The 22,514-nt window shown below is 45.3% G+C and overlaps 1 pseudogene across 1 annotated transcript in view; it reads right to left on the bottom strand.

Annotated features, from left to right (window-relative positions):
- Positions 1 to 22,514, bottom strand: part of LOC146692313 (plasminogen-like) — a 28,399-nt pseudogene that overhangs the window by 4,718 nt on the left and 1,167 nt on the right. The window contains exons 3-7 of the transcript XR_014915332.1: positions 22,288 to 22,400; positions 5,650 to 5,824; positions 4,913 to 5,034; positions 4,676 to 4,824; positions 2,213 to 2,386 (exon numbers count right to left, since the gene is read on the bottom strand). The product of XR_014915332.1 is annotated as a plasminogen-like (transcript). The remainder of the gene's footprint in view (positions 1 to 2,212; positions 2,387 to 4,675; positions 4,825 to 4,912; positions 5,035 to 5,649; positions 5,825 to 22,287; positions 22,401 to 22,514) is intronic.

The following is a 22,514-nucleotide window of genomic DNA, read 5'->3' as shown; positions in this document are numbered from 1 at the left end:
AAATCGCGAAGAGAAAACACAAAACGCTGGGTCAAAAGGACCCAGGATCATGACAGTACCCCCCCCTCAAAGGCTGGCTCCAGACAGCCCAACAAGAAACAAAACAGCCAGAAAAAACAGAAAACAACCCGACCAGGGCGGGCGGCGGGGGCCCAGGAAGGAGGGCTCGAAGCAAAACAAAACCGGAGCACCAGAAGGCCAAAAGACAAAAACAAAAAACGAGCCCAAAACCAAAAGAAACGAAGCACACCAAAACACAGGAAAAAAAACAGAGTCCAAAACAGAAGAGTTCAGGGGGCCGACAGCACAGGAGTCCAAAACAGTTCGGGGGGCCGGCCAGGGGGCCGACAGCACAGGAGTCCAAAACAGTTCGGGGGGCCGGCCAGGGGGCCGACAGCACAGGAGTCCAAAACAGTTCGGGGGGCCGACCGTGCGGACGGCAACGGCGGCGACGTGGATACAGTTCGGGAGGCCGGCCGTGCGGACGGCAACGGCGGCCACTCAGGCGATGGCGGTCCGGGGGCCGGCCGCGCGGAAGGCAGCGGCGGCCACTCAGGCGATGGCGGTCCGGGGGCCGGCCGCGCGGAAGGCAGCGGCGGCCACTCAGGCGATGGCGGTCCGGGGGCCGGCCGCGCGGAAGGCAACGGCGGCCACTCAGGCGATGGCGGTCCGGGGGCCGGCCGCGCGGAAGGCAGCGGCGGCGCCCAAGTGTCAGGCGCACCGGCCGAGGCTTGGAGGGCACAGGACCAGGCGACGCTGAAGCAGAGGCCGGACCAGGCGTAACAGAAGCACAGGCAGAGGCCGGACCAGACGAGGACGAAGACTCGGATGAAGCCGGACCAGACGAGGCTGCAGCTGGCGATGAGGCTGCAGCTGGCGATGAGGCTGCAGCTGGCGATGAGGCTGCAGCTGGCGATGAGGCTGCAGCTGGCGAAGGCTCTGAGGCTGCAGCTGGCGAAGGCTCTGAGGCTGCAGCTGGCGAAGGCTCTGAGGCTGCAGCTGGCGAAGGCTCTGAGGCTGCAGCTGGCGAAGGCTCTGAGGCTGCAGCAGACGAAGCACAGGCAGGAGCTGCAGCAGACGAAGCACAGGCAGGAGCTGCAGCAGACGAAGCACAGGCAGGAGCTGCAGCAGACGAAGCACAGGCAGGAGCTGCAGCTGACGAAGCACAGGCAGGAGCTGCAGCTGACGAAGCACAGGCTGGAGCTGGCGTAGCAGATGGTGGCTGGATGGGCTCCTCGGGCCCTCCAGCTGATGTAGCATGGTGCTGGTGCCCAGCTGACGAGGAAGGTTGCTGAACGGGCCCCTCGGACCCTCCAGCGGAGACAGGAGGCTGAACGGGCCCCTCGGACCCTCCAGCCGACGAGGCATGAGGCTGGTGTGGTTCTCCGGAACCACCAGCTGACGAGGAAGGCTGCTGGACGGGCTCCTCGGGCCCCCCAGCTGAAACAGGAGACAAAGGCCGGAGCGGTCCCTCGGACCCTCCAGCGGAAACAGGAAACAAAGGCCGGAGCGGTCCGTCGGACCCTCCAGCGGAGACAAGAGACGAAGGCCGGAGCGGTCCCTCGGGTGGCTGCTTAAACTCCAGGGGTCCAGAATCAGCTGAGGACTGGGACCTAGCCTCTGGGGAAGCCCTGGAGCGGCAAACAGTGCCAATGGCGGCTGAACCAGGAAAAGCACCTTGAGGTGAAATTAAACTTTCTCCCTGCACGGAGTGAATGAGTGAAGCCGATGATACTGGGGCCTGCGCTACAGGCGGCACTGGAGCTACTGGGGCCTGCGCTACAGGCGGCACTGGAGCTACTGGGGCCTGCGCTACAGGCGGCACTGGAGCTACTGGGGCCTGCGCTACAGGCGGCACTGGAGCTACTGGGGCCTGCGCTACAGGCGGCACAGGAGACTGAACTGAGGGTGGCACAGGAGACTGAACTGAGGGTGGCACAGGAGACTGAACTGAGGGTGGCACAGGAGACTGAACTGAGGGTGGCACAGGAGACTGAACTGAGGGTGGCACCGGAGACTGAACTGAGGGTGGCACCGGAGACTGAACTGAAGGAAGCACATGAAACTGAGCTGAGAGTGGCTGCGGGGGAGCTAACTTAGCTGCCGGTAGCTGCACAGGCGATAAGCAGCTCGCGTTGATATCCGCCACACAAAACGCAGCCCCTGAATGAACAGTCATGCAGTCCGAAAATGAAAAACAGTCCTCACTCACCACAGCCGGCGAATTAGAAGTCCGAACGTCCAGCTGTGGGGTGGCGCGCTTACGGCGCGATCGGCGTCTCCTCCCCGCAGACGGCTCCGACGGGCCGGGCAAGATCACATCCGGCGAGTCGGGCAGCGAGGCAGGAGTGGCCGAGAGAAGGTGCGGTGTGAGCCGGAGAAAAGCCTGCATAGTCGGAGGAAGCGAGTTCAATAGCCATGGCAGGCCGGAAAAGAGCCGTTGCAGCCGGTCTTCTGTTGCGCGGCGAAGCTCTTCCGGGGGATGTTCCAGCCATAGGCTGAGAAGGATCTCCACATTGTACGTGATATCGTCCTGGAGCTCCTCGGACGGATTTACAGCCGCTGGGTCCATGGTGGCTGGTTCGTTCTGTCACGGTTTGCGGGGGCAAGCCGTGTGGAATATATATAGGACCAAAAGGCGGCAGCTCTGGTGCAGGTGAGTGTTTATTAACAACAAAAATGCAAACAACAAAGGCGCTAGGAACATGAAACTGAAACCTAAACTGGGTAAACTAACACACAAACCAGGAATGACGGTGCAGGGAGGTCCGGGGAAATACATGCAGGGAGACCGAGGGGAAACAACACAGACGAACCAGCAACCACTATGACAGAAGACACAACTTAAATACACTCAGAGAACACAGGGGGATTACATACAGGTGGGGACACAGCTGGGAGTAATTAACATGACGAGACTAGGGAGGCAAACTGAAAACACTCACATAAGACACAGACCTTCACAATAAAACAGGAACTTACACATGAAAGGACACAAACTAAGAAACGCGGACTAGATACAGGAACACACGGGCAGAACAGAGTAAACACTAACCAGAGGAAGAACAGAACCAAAATCGCGAAGAGAAAACACAAAACGCTGGGTCAAAAGGACCCAGGATCATGACAGGATGGTTAATTAGGGGTGTGTGTGTATGTGTTTATATATTTATATTATATAGGATCTCACTGGGATATTCTGTAATTGATACATAATTACGTTTGCATATCCACTGGTATGTAGCCCACATGTATTATCACAGCAGGCCTGCTGTACATCGAATGACCAGCAGATGACATTACTTCCAAATGAGCTGTTAAATAGGGCATCGTGTGATCTGCCTTTTGGGGAAGCAATTTGCCGGAAAGATTCAACACATTCATGGAGCTTCATCACGCCATCATTATTGAGGACCATATTTTGCACCTCCATTGCTGAGGGTGCTCTAAGGAGCTTTAGCTACGATATGGTTGGTGCTTGTCGTGGTGGAAGTCCCCGATTGGACATCGGAGGTGAATGGAGCCATAAAGCTGAGTCCTATCACGGTTGGTTAGTCTGTGGGCTGAGTGGAGCAGAGCTCTGGGGGGAGCTTAAGCAAAATCTTGGGTGTAAGTTTGGTTAAACAATGGGAAAAGACTTTCAGTCTGCCTCGTAGTGATCCTGGCAAACCGTCAAGCAAAGCAACTCAGGCAGGGAAAGTGGTGTTCTATTTATAAGTTGCAGGTAAGGTGCTAGCTGACTTCAACTGAGGATATAATCGTTTCCTGGAAGGAATACTTCAAGTACCTTTGGAAGCCCACTGATAAGCTTTCTGTAGAGGATGCAGAGTCTGGAAACAACGGTGATGACTCGCTCATCACCTGGAGCAAGATAACTGGGATGATTAACCTGTTAAAACCCCATTCCATCGTTTGTCAGTCAAACTTTTAGGTCAAATTACCATAACTTTTAAACCATTGGCGCAATCAAAAAATTCTGTTCCTGAAAGCATTAACACAAATAACATAGAATAACACAGCAAATAACACAGAAAACAACAAAGTAAATAGCCAAAACAAAACAAAAAACAGTACAAAGAACCCAAATGGCTGATAAAATGTCTGCTTTCAGGAACTGAAACAAACCAACTACAGGGAGATCCCACTCCTGGGCCTCCCAGGCCAAATCTATGCCAGGGTAGTGGAAAGGGGAATTCATCCATTTGTCAAACATCAGATGCAGAAGGAACGATGCAATATTCGTCCTTTTATGGAACAGCTATTCATTCTCTCGAGAATATTTGATGGTGCGACTGGACTTCTTTTAAGTTTTTCTTGTAGATGTTTCACCTTTCATCTCAGTAACTTCTTTAGTTCTATCACCCCAACAGACCACTTCACTCTCAGACTGCTGGCGGTGGTTCCTAGGATATTTAAAAAGCAGAATGGGATCATGGAATCAGGGAATCATTAGTGGCTATTATTCTAACGTTGTCTTCTAGTATGTTTTTTTAGATTCTCTCTGAGGTCCCTGTTGCAAAAAAAGACCTGATACTTCAGAACATCCACCTACTAAACAGTTTTTTTAAAATGTAATATTAATTTCTGGTATAACAAGTTAAGATGTACATTATCATTCTGTGGAAAATATCATCTGAATTTCAGGAGCGGGACCACACCTCGTTCACGCCCCTTACGACCTCAGACTATAAATGCCCCCTTCTCCAATACCCGCTGTTCTCATTTCCAATGGAGCACTGATGGTCTCTGATGTTATACTCCAATAACTGGAACCGTTCCCCTCATAGCAATCTTTCTCATCTGCGGGGGTCACTGGAGGATCCGCAGCAGGAGATAAGGAAAGAAAAAAAATTCCTGGATGCATTTTTGTGTGAAAAAGAAAGAGGAAACAAGCTGACTGATATTATACCTGGAGTAGGTGCTTCCCCACACAGTGGCACGTTGCAAAACTTCCAATCAGTGTCAGGGTCAGTTGTGTAGCATCAGGGGAACAACTTATTGTCAGGGTTACGACAGTAGTTAGCAGCCAGACCTCTGACAAAGATGAGCATGGAAAAACATAGCAATGAGGCAATGAAAACAAACTTAATGCAGGCATGTTAATGAAGTTTTAGTAATCTACAGTAACCTGATGGATTATTTAAATTGAAATTAAGTTGTACAAATTACTTCCCCAAAATGTTGACTACATGGTGAAAAGAGACTTTACAAATGTATATCAGGCTGATAGAGGACACCACTGCTGATGAAGTCACTCCTCATAACCTTAAAGGTACTGACTCAATTTTTACATCTTCTCTTGTATAAACTGGATAGACCCTGAAACAACAACTCATGGACTATTTTAGTTCTACCATTTAACAAGAGATAACTCTTAGCGATTCTTCACGTTTCTCATGTCAAACTCTTACAGGGATTTTGCTTTGACATTGCTTTCTAATGGCTTAAACACTATAGACAGAGTTCATTATGGGAAAAAAGTTTCTAAATCTTGTGGTTTATTATCATATCTTTGTTTTTCTCCTGTGATTCCCATGTTGCAGCTGAAAACTATTAATCAAACCTACAAATTGAAAATACCCACTAATATTTTCTTCACAACATTAATATCACAGAGAGTGGACACTGATGTCTGGTTACAACTCTTACTTGTAAGGGCAGTTTTCTGGGATTTGGTGGTGTTTATGTGGCGTCTGAGATGACCATCTCTGGCACGTTTTGCTAGTCACAGTTACAGCAATTGTTCCCCGGTATGCCACACCTATATCAGTGATGCCTATATCACCTATATCCATCTCTGGGATGAAGGTGGGAGGCTCAGTAGCTGAGGACAAAAAACAAGTCAAACATATATTTATTATATTATGTAAAACATATAAGGATGTATATTTATGGACCATTAAACCCTATTACAAACATTTTGTTCAATTCAATTCAGTTTTATTTATACAGCGCCAAATCACAACAACAGTCGCCTCAAGGTGCTTCATATTGTAAGGTAGACACTACAATAACAAATACAGAGGAAAACCTGAAGGAAATTGCCGTCCCGGGTTTCCTCCGTGGCGTGAGCGATAAGCAGAGTTTTATCCTTTCCTTATAAGACTCCTAATTATTCAAAGTAACACTCAGGTATGCCGTTCAGCTGGGTTAGTTACGATATCGGGAGCAGTTAGGAGAACAAAGTGATACAGAGACTGTTCAGATTGCTTTCCCAGAATCAACTCAAAGGTTTATTTGGTACACAGCAGTTTATATAGAGAAAAAAAGGTTCGTGTGTCAGCTTTCCCAGTTCAAACCGGTACAGACTAAATAAGGAAACGTCTTCCTGCCTTCTGAGCAAAGTATCCCTTGTGTAGTTTATCAGTTCAGCTACAATTTATGATCATCCCAGCAAAATACACTCCTAGACATAGAATACAGAGTTCTTTCATTAGTGAATTCTGGAACAAACCACCTGGCCTTTAACGAGCCTTTTCCAGGAGATGAAGAAAAAGGGAGGATGGGAGTAAGGAAGTGGTCTCGTCTCTGTGGTGTTTTCGACCTTGGGGTACCAGCTTGTGAGTCTTACACATTAATTCTTGGGTCACAGAGAAAGAGAAAAACAACTAGTAGATGGGCCTTATTGAGTAACAGTTTTCCTGTATAAAACAATATCCTGTAAATGCTAACCGTGGTATCAAAATATCACAACAGTTCTCTCCTTTTATCATGAAATGATAACATAGTATAAAGACAGAATGTAATAACATAATATAAAGACAAATCATAAATGTGAAACAAATCATAAATGTGAAACAAATCATAAATGTAACTAGTCCTTCGAGTAAGCTTAATATCAAAATTTTAAAAAGAAGAAAAGAAAAAGAAGAAAACGTCATTCTCTTCTTGGACAATCGAGTAATTCACAATCTAATGCTCAATACATACATCAGGATCATCATTGATGACATCTGACACATAATCTGGGTCAATTTGTGCCAATTGCAAATACATTGAAGTAGCTGTACTAGTAGCTATACGGGTTATCATTGAACGTACACAGGGTACCACACAACAGACAATAATCATCAAAAACAAAATAATACATGCTACAATGGTTACAAAAGCTACAATTAGTTCCTTCCATTTTCCAAACGTGTTCTGCAGCCACTTGTCTAGCCACTGACCGTGACCTGCATTGGCTCTTAGTTCTATCTGCAATGCTTCAAGTTTATTCATAGCTTGTGTGAATGAACCGTTAGGGGCGGTATTATTGGGAATGAAAGTACAACAAACATCTCTGAACATCGCACAAACACCTCCTTTCTCAGCTAACAGCATGTCTAAGGCCATCCTATTTTGCATGGTCATTAAAGAGGTAGCAGACATCTGTTCTCCTAGGGCCTTAAGGGCCGTATTGGTCAAATTAGTAAGTCTTTGCTGATTGTAATAAACATAATTGATCCAGGCTACATTTTTGTTTACCTGTATATGCGGTATTAGTGAGGCAAACCCTGCGGATATTTCCCCTTGTGCCTTTAATTCCCTTGGTATCCCGCGTGGAACCCCTATAGCATCTATGTAAACGTTATGTGAGTAAGTGGAGCGTTTTGTACGTCTGCTGGATACAGGCAGATCTGAGGTTTGTTGTATTAGTAGTTCTTGAGCTAAAGTTACTAGACCGCAGGTACCGGTCCAATTAACAGGTAAAGCCACTCTAAGGGTATTATTGCACATCCAATAAGCATGTGGGATTGGTCTGGTCAGGCGCGAAGCTGTATAGCCTTTTAATATGCCTCCCCAGTACGAGTCGTTTAGTGTGTTGGGCGAATGCAGGATTGTGGAGTTATCTGAATGCGTACTTATATATGCATATATATAAGAAAACATATGTCTATGTTGTGTCCTGTCAACACTCGCTGCTAGCCATGTTTCGTTACAGCGTGCTCCTGGAGAGTCAGAAAAAAATGTATAGTTTTGCGCGTCATAATTGATGTTTTCAAGTTTTGGTCGGTGTATGCATGTCATCAAGATATTTGGGTGATGGCGCACCTGTTTTGGGGGCGAAAGAGGTTCAGTGCGGTCTTCAGGGCGCTTCATCGGGTTACAGGGGTGGGTAGAGTCGTTAATCATGCTAACATCCTTACTAGAGACTTGTCCTGTGTATATGAGTAGACAATCTAAAGGACTTAGTTCTACTCGCACCGCTTCAATCAGGGTTACTGTTAAGGGCCCCTTTTCATCATTTTTGAATAGCATCCTTGTCAGGGGAAAACCTGAGATTGGGTATCCCACTATAACCTGTTCTGGATTACCCTTTGAACAGACATAACAATTGCTGTTTCCTAAATCACGAGCAGCTGTTCTAGCATTTTCATACCAGGAGTTGACTCCTGCTCTAGAGGACGCATAAAATGGTTTATTAGTGGCGTCTATGTTGCCATTTACTGATTTTAGAGAACGTGAAGAGTGCATTAAGTAGGTGTCTCGCAAAATAGAGCATGAGGTATCGTCAGCAAAATATGACCTGCAGAAATGTGAACATGGTTGCAGTTTACAATACAAAATAGCAAAGAAAAATCCTAAGGTTAATGCGATAGGTATGATAAATAACCTAAATATATAAGAAAAACAGTTCTTCAGTCGTCTTCTGGCCTGGTCCCAGGTTCGAGAGACATTGAATAAGCGCCGTATGATGACAATGGGCATTTCATTTTCTCCATTATCAGGATGGAGTGAGTCTAGCTTTATCAGGTTAGACATCATGTGGTACTTTTGGCTTTCTATTCCTGCTGGATGTTCGAGTACCTTGCTGTGGCTCTTTCAGACGTTGTGTGTTAATCAGTGATTGCGTGTGTGTATGTACATTGGATCCGGGCGCTGGCTCGCCTGAGATGTCATCTACCCGTGTGTGTTTATTTGCTCTGGTTCCGGGCGTTGGCCCGCCGGAGATGTCGTCTGCTTGATCCGACGCCTGAGATGGTCCGATTGGGCTGGTCTTAACCCTGCTGGCATGAATCCACTGAGGTTGTCCGTCCGTAAGGATGCTGGTTCTCGTCACTGCCAGTACAGTCTGGGGGCTGGAAAACGCGGCCTCCCCGAGTGTCCTTGGTTTTAGTGACTTCACTAACACCGCATCCCCTGGTCTCCACTTGTGGGTTGGATCTGTGGAGGGGAGAGGCTGGGAGAGACAAACTTTCTGATAGTTATTATTCAGTGTTTCTACCAGATTGTGGACATAGTCGGACAATGCAGTGTCTATGTCCCCTTCCAATAGCGGTGCCCCTCTGGAAGCTGACCATGGTGTTGGAAATGGTCTTCCCATGATTATTTCAAATGGAGATAATTTGGTTGCTGCGGATGGAGTCATTCTAATCTCACAGAGGATTTGAGGAAGTAGTTTGATCCAGGTCATTCCTGTTTCTATCATTGCTTTAGTCAGGCGATTTTTTATGGTCCTATTCATTCTTTCTACAACTCCTGAACTCTGAGGATGGTATGGCACATGATATTTCCAGTCTATTCCTAGAGTTTTAGTACACTTTTGAATTACTTCTGATGTAAATGAAGGTCCTCTATCACTGTTAATTTGGTGAGGTATTCCAAATCTGGGTATTATTTCATTGCACAACTTTTGACAGACTACTTCTGCAGTTTCTTTTGAGGTTGGATAAGCTTCTACCCATTTACTAAATTGATCCACTATTACCAGTAAGTACTTGATGCTTCCTTGTGCTGGCATGTGTGTGAAATCAATTTGTAATGTCTGAAATGGAAAATCTGGTTGTGGTAAATGCTGATGTTTCGCTTTTGGTTTTCCTACATTAGTTCGTGCACATGTTAGACAGGTTGCTAATATGCTTTTTACTGCATGCAATGTTTTCTCAATTACAAATCTTGATTTTATTGCCCCTATTACCCCTCTTTGTCCGACATGACTCACACCGTGAAAATGTCGGACAAGGACTGGCAGCAGGGAAGATGGGAGGGCAATCAAACCCTCAAGGTTTTTATATAGGCCATCCCTGTCATCTAAGGTACAGTCATTATTCTCCCAATAGGTGTAATCACATGCAGATGCTTGCTCTTGTATGAATTTTAAATCAACATTTGTTTCCAAATAGTCTGGGAGTGTAACAAGTGGCAGCTGTAGGGGCACAGATAATACTTCCTGTGGAGGTGGGAGCTGTGATGCAGCTGCAGCTTTGGCTGTCACGTCTGCTAGAGCATTACCTGTTGCTTCGTCTGTGTCAGCTGTACTGTGTCCTTTCGTTTTTACAACTGCAACGGCCGATGGCAGCTGTATAGCCTGCAAAAGTCTCTGCACAAGATCAGAATTAGCAATCGGTTTTCCATCAGCAGATCTAAATCCTCTTTGTCTCCACAATGTGCCAAAGTCATGTACGACGCCAAACGCATAGCGGCTGTCTGTGTAAATTGTCACACGCTTATCCAAATGGAGCTCACAGGCGCGTATTAAAGCCATGAGCTCTGCTTTTTGTGCTGAGTGAAATGGTAATGAGTGAGCCTCTAGTATGATGTCAGGCAATGTCACCACTGAATAGCCACAAAGAAATGAGTTGTCATTCGGCCTTGAACAGGACCCGTCCACATAAACCGTGGCTGAGTCTGGGATAGGCGTTTGTTCTAAATCTGGACGTGGTGCTGTGGATTCTTGTATACGTGTCATGCAGTCATGAACATCAAGCCTGTCTGAGCCATCCTGTCGGTCAGAAGAACACAGCATAGGATCAATAAATGTGCTGGCGAATTGGGTGTGCTGCTCGCTTTTATGGTGAGGTTTGCTGTGGAGGTCAGTGTAGCTTCATAACCTGAGCGACGTTGTGCGGTCATGTGTTGTGTAGTTATGTTTGCTAGAATGGTCGTGACCTGGTGATTGGTGTGTAGAATAGTGTCATGTGAGAGTGTGAGCTTCTCGCAGTCCCTTATCATGATAGAGCAAGCTGCTACTGCTCTCAGGCAGGCCGGCATCCCCTGAACTACTGCTGGCAATACCTTTGAATAGAAGGCTACTGGACGGTAGCCACTGCCATGCTCTTGGGCCAGTACACCTGTGCAGGTCGTGCCGTTCTCTGTAACGTACAGATGGAAAGGTAAGTGGTAGTCAGGCAGACCCAAACAAGGGGCGGAGGTCAGCGCTCCCTTCAATGCATTGAAAGAGGCAGTCATTTCTGTGGACCACAGTATTCGAGGAAGCTTGTCTTTTTTGCAGCATTCACGCAGAATGTGGTCATGAAAAGAACAGTCTGGTATCCACTGTCTGCAATAGTTCACCATGCCTAAGAAGGACAGCATTTCCTTCTGTGTAGTAGGCCGAGGGACGGAGGTCACAGCTTTGACCCTGTCTGCAGTCATGGAACGTTGTCCGTGAGACAGTGTAAATCCCAAATATTGAACAGAAGTCTGACAGTACTGCATTTTCTTTGCAGATGCTTTGTGGCCAGTCTTTTGGAGGTGCTGGAGAAGCATGTGTGTAGCAGTTTGACACAATTCCTCACTCGGAGCACAGAGGAGGAGATCGTCCACATACTGGATCAGAGTACAGCCCTCAGGAGGAGTGAAGCTGTCCAGGGTAGCACGGATCACCATTGAGAAAGCAGCAGGGCTGTCTATCATGCCTTGAGGCAGACGAGTCCAAGTGTACTGCTTATTTCTATGTGTGAATGCAAATAACGGCTGTGTGTCTTCATGCACAGGCACTGAGAAAAAGGCAGAGCATAAATCCACCACGGTAAAATGTGTGGCTGTGGATGGAATACATGTCAATATGCTGGGGACATCCAGAACCAGAGGTGGCAAAGGGATAATGACTGCATTAATTTGTCTTAAGTCTTGTGTAAAACGCCATACGCCAGGTTTGTTAGGCTTTGGCACAGGATTGACAGGAGTATTATATGGAGATACTGTGGGCTTTATCACTCCTGTAGTCAATAAATCTCCTATGATGACATCTAGGGCTGAGGCTTTTTCGACAGAAATGGGATATTGCTTGACATATACTGGCTTGTTGTTTTTTAGCTGTGCGTGATAAGGTATGCAGTCAATAAATCCTACATCATTCTCACCTTTAGACCACAATGTCATATTCTGGTATTCAGCTGGCAACGTAAGTGCAGAAATAGTACAGTGGATAGGGTAGGTTAGATCTATGTGTCGACATGGTGTAGTTATGTCATAACCTATGTCTGAGTTATGTGACAAAATCACTGTTTGACCTTCACTTGTGTGAGCAGTTATCATGTTGTTGAACAGTGTGAGAGAGACAAAAGTGTGGCTCCCAGATATGGGATTACCTGGCAGTGGTTTTTGAACACGTCTTTGGCACAGTGTGTGTCGTGGAATACCAGACAAAAAGGTGTTGAGTTCATTCTCTGCTGAGCCGTCCAGCTGACACAGAGGCTGTTCCTTCTCCATGGTACATAAGGCAGAGAAAACATAGCTGTTATCAGTATCAGCAAACATTTCACCCTTTGTGTTAAATGAAATACACAAATTCATTTTTGCCATTAAATCTCTGCCTAATAAATTCACAGGCGAGTTTGGAATAATTACAAATGGATGATATGTGATTTCATCTGGTTTAGAGCCCCAACGTGTCTTTAGAGAATGAGTTTTAGGGCATTGCACTACAGTTCCATTAATTCCCATAGTGTTGATGCACACAGAGGACACAGGCCCATTATAGAATTTCCCAGACAGTGAACTTTTAGTGGCTCCACTATCCACTAAAAATGGGTATTTCTTACCATCTATTTCTACTTGTAGCATGGGCAAATGTTCTGTGTTAGGGGACAGCTGCAGATGCAGCATCGTGTGTAGTGCTTCACACTGCTGTCCCTCATCCTCACCTGGGCCTCCCTAGTAGCGACCCAGCCGGGGATTATCAGGTGATGGGAAAAGATCATGGTGAGAATTGTAACGCACCCTTTCCCATTCTGATTCATGCTCTGGGTGTCTGGGGTTACTGGAAAACTGAGCTAAATTTGCACCTCTAGCTTGTCTGCCTTGTGGGTTATAATGTGGGTTGTAAGGCTGCAGCCTAGATGTGGGGCCATTATTGCATGTTTCTTGTGGTTGCCAGTTACCTTGACTGGAAGAGCTCTGCTGACGCCTAGTGGCGGGAACTTGTACTGCGTTCTGTGGTCGAGGCGTGTGTGCCCTGTTGGTGGCTGCAAAGCGACATTCTCTGGACCAGTGTCCTACCCTTCCACAGCAAAAACAAACATCTCTACTCTTACCATTCCGTCCTCTGAAACTTCCTTGCTGTGCTGGAGCGGGTAATCCTGCATACATTAATTTCTCACTTTCCTCTGAGCCTTGAACATCAAAATTCAACATCATCTTAACACTGTTAGCTTTTGTGATAGTAGGAAAAAGGTCTGCACTGGCCTTCAGTTGTACAAGCTTTAAGAAAGCATCTTTACTCAATTCGTAGAGATTATCAGTAGCTGTCACTTTTAGCAACTGAGAGCATTCAGGATGGATATTGTTCAAAAAGGTGGTGATGAAAATCTGATCATTACCATCCTCTGGCATGCATGCCTCATTAGTCCAACAGTGCATAAAGCGTTTTATGAATACTAGGATAGATTCATCAGGCTTCTGTTTACACATAGTTACTGCATTTAAGTCAATTTTGTCTCTGGACATTGTGAGCAGGAATTTCTTTAGATTCTTAAAGAAATCGGCGACTTTGTCATTATTTACCCACAAAAACTCTACAGTTGTGGATGCTTTATCATGCTTTGGGTCTAATTCACCTATCTCTCTTATGAGTTGTGACTCGGTTACTCCAGGAATGCATTGACACAATATGTACCTGTAATCCGGACCACCCAAATGGTGATATCTGGTACTTCTCTGTAGTGCAGAGACAAAGGCTGTAGGATTTTTAAGAGGATCGGGAAGCTCTTTAATAGTTGTCACTAATTCTGAGATTTTAGGGGGCTGAATACAACACTGATCTCCTATTATCATAAAGGGGTAAGCGTCATTGACGTCACTAGATTTTGGGTCTGTTTGTTTACTACCGCGAGTGTTGGCGTAAGGACCTTTGTCATCCTGGCTTTGTTTTTCCTTTTTTCCTTTTAGATAAGTCTTTATTAAAGTTCGGGTAACAGGTATTTCTTTAGCTACCTCTAAACCTCTAGCTACGATATCGTGGCGTTTCATGTGGGTGTCTATTGTGGACACTGCCTGATGCAAAAGTTTTTCTTCATAGTCGTCTAAATTGTTTTTCATAAGTTCCTCACATTCTTCTTTCAAAAGTTTTTCTCTCTTTCTATGTTCTGCTAATTCTTCCTCGCGGCGTATATATTGTTTTTCCTGATCTTGTTCAATTAGGTGGCTGAGACCCGTTGCATGTGATTCAGGTTTTTTGTCACTGTCTTTTAAGCTGGTTGGATCAAAGCGCTGACGTTGTTTGCATGCGGCTGCTGCAGTAACTATTAATTCGGTCTCATCTTCGTAAGGCGGTGGGGCTGTGGGCTGAATGGCTGAGCATGCAAGACTAGCTTTTCCCGCGGTAGATTTATTTTCTATGCTGGAGCCTGCACTAGTTTTATTTGATGTAAAAGTATCTACACCTGGTTCCGGTCCTTTTGTCCATAGCGGTAACATTTGATGCATCACGTCGCGGCATTCTATCATATATTTTCTACAGGACTTTTTAAGCAGACTACTTTTCTTATCACAAATGATATTCAACATTTCTACTGACCTGTTTTCTGGCGATAATCGTTCGGGATAAGGCTCCGGAAATAAATTAGAATGCATTGAACTTACAGTCCGTAAGTTGTAAACAAAGTCAGTCACATAAGCACTCCCGCATGTTCTGGATACGTAATCATGGAAGTCTTCGCCGATTCGTGGACGTGGGTTACACGTAACCGGAAATGGGAGTCGTACTGAGCTGTTGTTTGAGACTTTAAATTTAATTTTTTTTGGTTTTACAGGTAATTTTGATTTTTTATCGGACTTGTCTGTGGTCTTTGAATTATTCTGACCCATGTTCAGTGATTTCCAGAGGGGTTTACACGCTTGAAGGATTTATGTTAGTATTTCGCTGCGGCACAGCTGAGGTTACTTTAAATTTATTGCTAGCAATTTTTGTTTGGGTGAGCAACTCTCACTTAGCGAGCAACTTCTCGCTTAACGAGCAACTTCTCGTAAAACAACAGGCAACTTCCTGTGTCTTTCTGCTTTTAATTTACTGCTTTTAACCCTTGTATGGTAATCGGGTCTGTGAGACCCGTGTTCAGTTTTCTTTTCTTTCGTTTTTTTTTTTTTTTTTTTTTTTTAACAAAATTAAATTTAATTATTTGCTAGCTTTCTCTGAGTGAGCAACTTCTCACTTTTTCAAGACAACAGGCAACTTCCTGTGTCACTTTTTGGTGAGCAACTTCTCACTTAACGAGAAATATTCAAGACAACAGGCAACTTCCTGTGTCACTTTTTCTGAGTGAGCAACTTCTCACTTTTTAACGTACGTTTCAAGACAACAGGCAACTTCCTGTGTCCACCAACACCACACAAGGGTTAATTTACTTTATTCGGGGACTGAGGAAGTTGTCAGTGTATCTCTCTGGATCACTAAGTGAAACTTCGTCAGCATATCCCGTTTCTTTATGGATCGATCACTGAGAGAGGCATAATACGGTCTCATATAAATATTAAAGACGTGTATTTACCTTTGTCAGCGGATCCCACTTCTGACACCAAAATTGAAGGAAATTGCCGTCCCGGGTTTCCTCCGTGGCGTGAGCGATAAGCAGAGTTTTATCCTTTCCTTATAAGACTCCTAATTATTCAAAGTAACACTCAGGTATGCCGTTCAGCTGGGTTAGTTACGATATCGGGAGCAGTTAGGAGAACAAAGTGATACAGAGACTGTTCAGATTGCTTTCCCAGAATCAACTCAAAGGTTTATTTGGTACACAGCAGTTTATATAGAGAAAAAAAGGTTCGTGTGTCAGCTTTCCCAGTTCAAACCGGTACAGACTAAATAAGGAAACGTCTTCCTGCCTTCTGAGCAAAGTATCCCTTGTGTAGTTTATCAGTTCAGCTACAATTTATGATCATCCCAGCAAAATACACTCCTAGACATAGAATACAGAGTTCTTTCATTAGTGAATTCTGAAACAAACCACCTGGCCTTTAACGAGCCTTTTCCAGGAGATGAAGAAAAAGGGAGGATGGGAGTAAGGAAGTGGTCTCGTCTCTGTGGTGTTTTCGACCTTGGGGTACCAGCTTGTGAGTCTTACACATTAATTCTTGGGTCACAGAGAAAGAGAAAAACAACTAGTAGATGGGCCTTATTGAGTAACAGTTTTCCTGTATAAAACAATATCCTGTAAATGCTAACCGTGGTATCAAAATATCACAACAAAACCCAAATGACCCCCTATGAGCAAGGACTTTGGTGACAGTGGGAAGGAAAAACTCCCTTTTAACAGGAAGAAATCTCCGGCAGAACCAGGCTCAGGGACCGGTTGGGGTGAGAGAAATAAAATATATTGCTTATTGTTACACTTCCTTTTACTTATGCCTTTCAAAGGTAGCAGGTGCTGGAAGATGGTGATATTCATTTAACTTGGTTCTTGTATTTTGGCTACAAGCTGCAGATTTTACCCTTACCATTTTACCAGGTTTTACCATAAAAAGGAATTTATGGTAAATTCCTTTTTATGGTAGGAAATTTTTTTTATGGTGGATCCTTTTCATATATATATGTATATATATATATATATATATATATATATATATATATATATATATATATATATATATATATTAGGGGTGCAACGATACACAAAATTCACGGTTCGGTTCAGTTCGATACTTTGGTGTCACGGTTCGATATTTTTTCGATACAAAAAAATGTTCATGCATTTTTAATTTGTCATTTATTAAAATTATAAATATATATTTTAACTCAAAAGTACAGTTTTTAAATTTAACCTTAACCCTTGTGCGTGTTTTTTATTTTGACAGCGAATGCGCACCTGCGGACCACTTATGTGCAGCCCTGGTTATTTAGCTCATCATATTGCAGCCACAGAAATTCTTTTGTCCATGAAACCATAAAGCTGCACTTTCTTTTTGCCTTATAGTCTGATTTGTCATAACTTCTCCGTTTTGTGGTAAGCTTTTCTTTGGCTGTCACTTCTTCACCCTGACCTGTCTTATTTGGCTCAGCAGAACTGAAATGCTTTTACACATGCACTCGCATAAGCTCAGCGATTCTCTGCGCGATCAACCTCTCACGTGTTTAAGCTTGCTGCGGGAGATTTCACTTGTCATGTTTGCATAGTAAGCTAACGATTAATAAGACGATGTCAGAGAAATTGGTGCACAAATTATCATCACTCACAGATCAGTGCTGTCGCTCTCTATACACAGTTCGCACGATTGCAAAGTGAAAGCAAAAAAACAAGCGCAAATTCAAACGCGACTTCAATATGTCACATATTGACAGTGGCTCACCGATGCCAATGACATAATTACCCAGCTACATTTCTGAAAGAATGCAAAAGCATTGACATATATTTTTCCTACAATAGCCCGACGGGCAGGGAAGAGATAGATTTTGGTAGCCCGACTGAAAAAATCGCTAGCTCCGAGTCATTGGGCTAGCGATATTGCAAGCCCTGTATCTGATTGAGGAATCACTCATCTTTGGAAAAGAGAGTTTATTACAGAGAAACGGCTCTTTCCAAAATAAAAGCTATACTATCCGCTTCTTCTGGGCTATATTCTCAGCAGCATAAGGAGAATCATGTGCTAACAGCTGTCTAAATGACTCGGCTAAAGTTAGTAGCATGCTTGCTTTTTTTTGTCTGCTTCCACTTGTCTTTGCACTAGGATGATGTCGGCGTAAATGTGCAGCCATATTCGTTGTGTTCCCACTAGTGCTTTCAGGTTAATCTCGTTGAAATGACCTTAACGCCACAACACGGCAAATCTCCGTTAACGAGCTACCGCCGATTGCTCCGTGCATGGGGCTAGACGGCCAACACGTTAACGAGCTAACTGCGCTAACACACTAGTTCACACCAATGTAATTGAGCATTGCATGGCACATCCAACATACTGTTTTACTTTAGTCCATGACTCGCTTACCTTCAGGGTCATACGTCACATGAAAACCAAAATAATTCCAAACGCCAGATCTGAATGAGGTTCAATTTGCCTGTTGCAAGTAGAGCTTAACTTCTGTCTCGCTAGCTTGCCCTGCGCTCTTCCTTCTGACTATGCTGTCTGTGTTGAGCGCTCAGTGGATCTGCGCTCGACAGTGCAGCCTAGGCGGAGTAGTCGAACACAGATTCACTGAGCGCTCAACACAGACAGCATCGTCAGAAGGAAAATTGATAAAATAAATTACAAATGTTGTATTGTTCGATACATATGCGTACCGAACCGAAAGCACTGTATCGAACGGTTCAATATCGATACGAATATCGTTGCACCCCAAATATATATATATATATATATATATATATATATATATATATATATATATATATATATATATATATATATATACATATATATGTGTGTGTGTGTGTGTGTGTGTGTGTGTAAAACATATAAGGATGTATATTTATGGACCATTAAACCCTATTTAAAGTTTAATACAGCACTACGGACAATACCTACAACCACGATTACCGACACTAACAAGCTGATCTACAATACGGCAGCAGTGATCAGTGAGATGCTTGGCTACAAGTTGAACAGCCACAAGGGGCAGTACCCTCCATGGAGAAGGAGGCTAGAGGGCAAGATCAAAGTAGCACGGAGGGAGGTTAGCCAACTAACGGAGTTGCAGAAAGGTGCGACAAAGAAGGTGCATAAGAAATACAGCAAGCTGTCCATACAGGACTGGAAACTGCCAAGCAAAGACTCACAGCCTTGGCCAGCCGCTTGAGGAGGTACACCAGAGAGATAGAAGGCAGGAGAATAAACCAGCTGTTCTCCACAGAACCAGCAAAGGTGTACTCTCAGTGGCAAGGGAACAATAATAATAAGAGAACAGCACCACCAAGGCTGAAGACGGAGCAATACTGGAAGAGCATATGGGAGAAGGACGCAACCGATAACGGCAATGCTCAGTGGCTAGTGGATCTGAGGGCAGACCACAGCGACCTCCCTGAACAGGGTCCAGTAACCATCACAGACTGCATTTTTTATTTCTTTTTTTTTTCTGCTCATTCTGTTGGTTTTTGTTTTTTGCCCTTCTCCCCCGTCCCTCTTCTCAGCTGTTTCTCTTTCCCTCTTTCTTTCTCCCCTTCTTTCCCCCAGTCAAGTCTGTCCCGTATTCAGTAAGTGAAAATAAAATAAACAATAAAAGGTGAATCAAATGGACCATTACAGCAAGGCTGGGATGGTCAATTTGGTAAAGTAAATCCGTTGGGCATCTTTCTTTGCCTTTAGACAACAATTCTGATGGCAAAAGAGCCAAACGGGACAGGCAAAAAAACAAAAAACAAAAGAAAGAAAGAAGCTGACTGCACTCCACGAGCATCTGGCAGCACAAATGAACCAGCTGCTAGTTAACGAGAGACACCCGGAATGGCTAACCGAAGGTCGGACGGTCCTGATCCCCAAGGACCCCAAGAAGGGACCAGTCCCCTCCAACTACCGACCAATAACCTGCCTCAGTACTACATGGAAGCTCCTGTCAGGCATCATATCGGCTAAGATGAACAGGCACATGGGTCAATACATGAGCGGGACACAGAAAGGAATTGGCAAGAATACCAGAGGTGCAAAACACCAACTACTGGTAGACAGAACAGTCAGCCGAGACTGCAAGACCAGACTGACCAACCTGTGCACTGCCTGGATTGATTACAAGAAGGCCTATGACTCAATGCCCCACAGCTGGATACTGGAATGCCTAGAATTGTACAAGATCAATGGGACCCTAAGAGCCTTCATCAGGAACTCAATGGGGATGTGGCGTACAACATTAGAGGCCAACTCCAAGCCCATAGCACAAGTCACCATCAAGTGCGGGATCTACCAAGGAGATGCTCTGTCCCCACTGCTGTTCTGCATAGGCCTGAACCCCCTCAGTGAGATCATTAACAAGACTGGCTACGGATACCGACTACGGAACGGAGCAGTTGTCAGCCACCTCCTGTACATGGATGACATCAAGCTGTATGCCAAGAGTGAACGAGACATCGATTCACTGATCCACACTACCAGGCTATACAGCAATGACATTGGAATGTCGTTCGGACTGGAGAAGTGTAGTCTGATGGTAACAAAGAGAGGGAAGGTAGTCAGAACTGAGGGGATTGAACTACCAGAAGGTAACATTGCAGACATAGAGGACAGTTACAAGTACCTGGGGATCCTGCAGGCGAATGGGAACCATGAAGAGGCTGCTAGAAAAGCTGCAACCACCAAGTACCTGCAGAGGGTCAGGCAAGTCCTGAGGAGTCAGCTGAATGGTAAGAACAAGATCCAGGCCATCAACACGTATGCCCTGCCCGTGATCAGGTACCCTGCTGGGGTAATAGGCTGGCCAAAGGAGGAGATAGAAGCCACTGACATAAAGACAAGAAAGCTCCTTACCATGCATGGAGGGTTTCACCCCAAGTCCAGCACCCTGAGGCTGTACGCTAAGCGGAAGGAAGGGGGCCGGGGACTGGTGAGTGTCAGCACCACAGTCCAGGATGAGACAATGAACATCCAAGAATACATTGGGAAGATGGCCCCAACTGACCGAGTGCTCAGTGAATACCTCAGGCAGCAGAAACCCAAGAAAGAGGAGGGAGACGAGGAGCCATCATGGAAGGACAGGCCCCTGCACGGTATGTACCACCGGCAGATAGAGGAGGTGGCTGATATCCAGAAATCCTACCAGTGGCTGGACAAAGCTGGACTGAAAGACAGCACAGAGGCACTAATCATGACAGCACAAGAACAAGCTCTGAGGACAAGATCCATAGAGGCTGGGGTCTATCACACCAGGCAAGACCCCAGGTGCAGGCTGTGTAAAGATGCCCCAGAGACAATCCAGCACATAACAGCAGGGTGCAAGATGCTAGCAGGCAAGGCATACATGGAACGCCATAACCAAGTGGCCGGCATAGTGTACAGGAACATCTGTGCCGAGTATAACCTGGAAGTCCCGAGGTCAAAATGGGAGATGCCCCCAAGGGTGGTGGAGAATGACCGAGCTAAGATCCTGTGGGACTTCCAGATACAGACGGACAAAATGGTGGTGGCTAACCAACCGGACATAGTGGTGGTAGACAAACAGAAGAAGACGGCTGTAGTGATCGATGTAGCGGTTCCGAATGACAGCAATATCAGGAAGAAGGAACATGAGAAGCTGGAGAAATACCAAGGGCTCAGAGAAGAGCTCGAGAGGATGTGGAGGGTGAAGGTAACGGTGGTGCCCGTGGTAATCGGAGCACTAGGTGCGGTGAATCCCAAGCTAGGTGAGTGGCTCCAGCAGATCCCGGGAATAACATCGGAGATCTCTGTCCAGAAGAGTGCAGTCCTGGGAACAGCTAAGATACTGCGCAGGACCCTCAAGCTCCCAGGCCTCTGGTAGAGGACCCGAGCTTGAAGGATAAACCGTCCACAGGGGCGTGCTGGGTGTTTTTTATATATATAAACTATATTCAGTTTCATTTAATTGACCTTTAATATGGTAAATGGCCTGTATTTGTATAGCGCTTTACTAGTCCCTAAGGACCCCAAAGCGTCAATTCCACAGATTGTGATGCAGGGCCAGCATTTATTGATCCTCTAGAGGTAAAGGGAAGTCCCCTAAAACTGCAACTGTTAAATAGTTGAAATTTGGATTCTCAACATAAGAAACTTAACCAAAGTGTTAGCAGAGATATGAAAATGCGCAGGAAAATCTGACGTGCATGGCAAACTTCACAGACGATACTTCGGGAGGAATAAACACACATCAGCCTTAGGCCAATTTGGATGAACGCTCACGCCCCCTAGAGAGCGCCAACTTTATTAACAGCCACACACATGTAAAACACACATCAAACATAAATAAACCCTTTGGCTGTCTCCATAATTGAGAGCACTTTCTCTCTTCATGTCAACACAAAGATTTATGGGTTAAAAAAAAAAGCAAACGGATATATACTGTAGGCCTGTTTGACTTTTCATTAAGACAAAAAGCTAATAAGATGAGCAAATCACATGGCAGCAACTCAGCTCATTTAGGCATGTACACATGGACTAGACAACCTTGTAATGCTCATACCAAGCATCAGAATGAAGAACAAAGTGACTCACTGCAGCGCGGTTTGGAGCAGTACTCCCATCGTTTGGATGGGCTGGTGGTGTAGCACCATGGTCGGGGTTCTCTATCTGAGTTTCTGCAGGAGTTCTCCTCAAGATAATTAAAACTGTAAATAACCATATACAGAAGTTTAATAGAGTAAACTGTTGCCCCCCCAGTGGTAAAAATACAGACGTGCCTGTTACAGGGCTAGTTCATGGTTGACCAGCCTATAACAAGA

This window comes from Copadichromis virginalis, linkage group LG15 (assembly GCF_057382275.1).
Source record: "Copadichromis virginalis isolate Kocher_CV1m ecotype Utaka linkage group LG15, C_Virginalis_male_GT1.1, whole genome shotgun sequence".
NCBI classification, from domain to species: domain Eukaryota; kingdom Metazoa; phylum Chordata; class Actinopteri; order Cichliformes; family Cichlidae; genus Copadichromis; species Copadichromis virginalis.
The sequence above is the reverse complement of the archived record's forward strand: the minus strand, read 5'-3'. Positions and strand labels throughout refer to the sequence as shown.